We start from the raw sequence: 2,946 nt of genomic DNA on the forward strand, positions 1-2,946 counted from the left end.
TTCTGTCCAGTTTGCGCACATTTCTGTTTGTTTTATTTTAGTTTCTTTTGTATACGAACACCACTCTCTTCATTTAAAACACAGACTAGCCTTCTGGCACTGCAGGATTGTATTATCGAAAAAACCTACTCAAAGATAACTACGTCATCAGTGTTTGCGTTCACACAGAAGTCGAGCTGGCAATGTTCCGGCAATTTGCCTGGTCCATTGTGCAGTGTGAAAGGGGCTTAGTTTTTAATTATGCATATGTGAATGGCTGGGAGTAACATGACCTCTTTTCCAAGGAATTGGATAGCTAAGAATCACACCAAAGTTCCCAAACAAATGCTTTTTTATTTAACATTTTCCCCCAAAACACCTTTTCACCAACACTAGTACTTGTCTTTGAGACCACAATCACTTATCTGCAAAAACAATAAAAAAAAATACCACTTGCTTACAAATGCTGAAGTGAAGGTGCAGAAGACCTCCCTTACATTACAGGCCTCTGTTGATGACAGGAAATGGTGAAGGATGCATGCAGCCATCACAAGTGTGTCAACACAGATAGAATGCCAAAGGCATTTTCAACCACCATCCTTGCTCCTAAAGGTCTCTAGTCCATTGATCCAGAATCCTTGGGCCACCACCTTCCAAGTATTTTGTGTTGGGCTGGGTAGAAACCTCTGCATCATCACCTTTTCAATGGCTGCACACACCATATGAACTGAGTTCATGACAGTTGTGTGCCCTAGGCAATAGCTGGATGCTAAGCTGAACATTGACTCTCCAGAAGCCAAGTACATGTGAGGAAAGAAACAAGAGAAAATTGTTTTATTCAATCTGTTTGTCTTCTTTATTTCAGTTGATGTATGCAGGATGAGATGGAAGACATTAAGAGATGCATTTGTGGAAAACTAGAAAAAATAAAGATGAATTAACATTAATTTTAACAGTGATAACAATATTGATGACTAAAGTAACAGTGTAATTGTTCACAATGTATAACAAGGGTGATAAAAAGTATCAATTAAAATGATAAATGTTCCTATACAAATTTTTTTACAGACCATAATTACATTGCAAGGTCTATCTATCTATCTATCTATCTATCTATCTATCTATCTATCTATCTATCTATCTATCTATCTTTTTATTCATTCATTCATTCATTCATTCGGTTGTTTTTTAATGCTTTTTAGAAAGTAACTTGACCCTACAAACAGTTAATATGGAAGACCGTAAGTTCTGCTTCCCCACTGTCATCATTGGGTACAGATAAAAGATCCAGTACCCCTGGGCTTTCCTTACAGAGGTCCCCCATCACTTGCTGTACCCACAACCTCAGATGAGAGTGAAAGGCCCTCTAGGTCCCGTAGCGCCTCAAGAAAAAAGGAGGAACCAGAGACCACAGACCACAGATATTGTGGAGTGGCTGATGTCTTTTTTTCAAGTGCCTTTTTCCAAACCACACATATCAGATGCTGAACTAGATGAAGCTTACCACTTTGCTCTCAGCCTTGTGCCAATGTTGCACAGATTGGATAAGGACAGGAGGCAAAAAGCCAAAATAGAGATCTTGAACACATTACACAAACTAGAAAAACCCCAACACCAGCAAACTGTTCCCCCAAAACATTGCAGCTGGTTGGCAACCAATTCATCCTCCAACATACACACCAATATATCCACCCACTCAGGAAATTACAGGGCAGTCCAGTCACAGCTCCAGGCCAGCAGGTTTTCAGCCAATTACCCTTCCTCCACAAGGTACACAATGGGAAGACGATAGCACTTATGGGTCTTACTACAGAGTAGGACTGGGATAAACGATTATTTTTCGATGCATCGATTAATCTAACGATTAATTTTTTCAGGCTGATTTGATTTCGATCATCTCCTCATTAATTGACTACTAACAATTTATACATGTTGATTTACATATCTGAATGAAAAAAAACATGAATTCCTTAACATTGCAATATATGTTTATTGCTCTTAAAATTACAAAATAAAAGACTGACTAAAAATGCATTACTTAGCACTTGTATAGAGATAGCATTCAATAAAACCTTGAAACCTTGAAAACACATAGCTTACTGAAACAAGCTTACTGAACACATAGGGCCTAGCTTACTGAAAAAAAGTTCTTCTTTCAGATGAAAATAACAACAACTTGATGTCTAGCGTTTTTGGTCACCAAAAATACTTGTTTAGAGCAATTGAAAGAATACAGTATGTAAATGTAAACTTGAGGGCTTTAAGCTAATACAGAGAGTGCTTTTCCAAAAAATTAAAATTAACAGTGGGAGCCAGCAGCCTGTCATGGAGAAAAAAAAAATCTCCGAATGCTCCACGTGAAACTTTGGCGTTCCGCCTTTTTTCTATCGTGTCTAATGATTTTGGTTAATATGCACGAGGGAGGGAGGGAGATAGAGAGAGAGAGACCAAGACAGCGCTCGTGTAGTTTGAAGACTGTAAGTGCGCGAGTGCGCGTGAAACTTTGGTGTTTCGCCCTTTTTCTATCGTGTTTAATGATTTTGATTAATATGCACAAGGGAGAGAGAGCAAGAAGCGATCGTGTTGTTTGAAGACTGTGAGTGCGCGCGCAGCCGGGGCTCTCTCTCGTATTCGCCCTGTCACTGTCACTCACCGATCAAATAAGGCTTTGACAGCCGCCAAAAAAAAAGATCAATGCAGAAAAACCCCTGGATTGGTTATATAACGTTGGACAGAATGTTGATCCGGCCATCGCGTATATTCAGCGCACATAAGGTAAACGTTTTGCAAACGTTTTTTAGAGAAATAAAAACAGGTCGACGAATCGATGCGCATATTTTGCGTCGACGTATTTTTTGCGTCAACGTCATCGATGACCTCGACGCGTTGTCCTAGCCCTACTACAGAGACTTGTAGTAAGTCAAGTAAAACTGACTCGATTGTACATAATTGATTTAAAAATGTGAA

The 2,946-nt window shown here is 39.2% G+C and overlaps 1 long non-coding RNA gene across 1 annotated transcript; it reads left to right on the forward strand.

Annotated features, from left to right (window-relative positions):
• The first annotated feature begins 549 nt into the window (after window positions 1-549).
• LOC132106325 (uncharacterized) lies at window positions 550-1,585 on the forward strand. The gene is made up of 2 exons (XR_009424119.1): window positions 550-785; window positions 1,182-1,585. It is a non-coding gene; the product is annotated as an uncharacterized LOC132106325 (long non-coding RNA).
• Window positions 1,586-2,946: the final 1,361 nt, after the last annotated feature.

The sequence above is a fragment of the Carassius carassius genome, chromosome 26 (genome assembly GCF_963082965.1).
Source record: "Carassius carassius chromosome 26, fCarCar2.1, whole genome shotgun sequence".
In the NCBI taxonomy this organism is placed as follows: domain Eukaryota; kingdom Metazoa; phylum Chordata; class Actinopteri; order Cypriniformes; family Cyprinidae; genus Carassius; species Carassius carassius.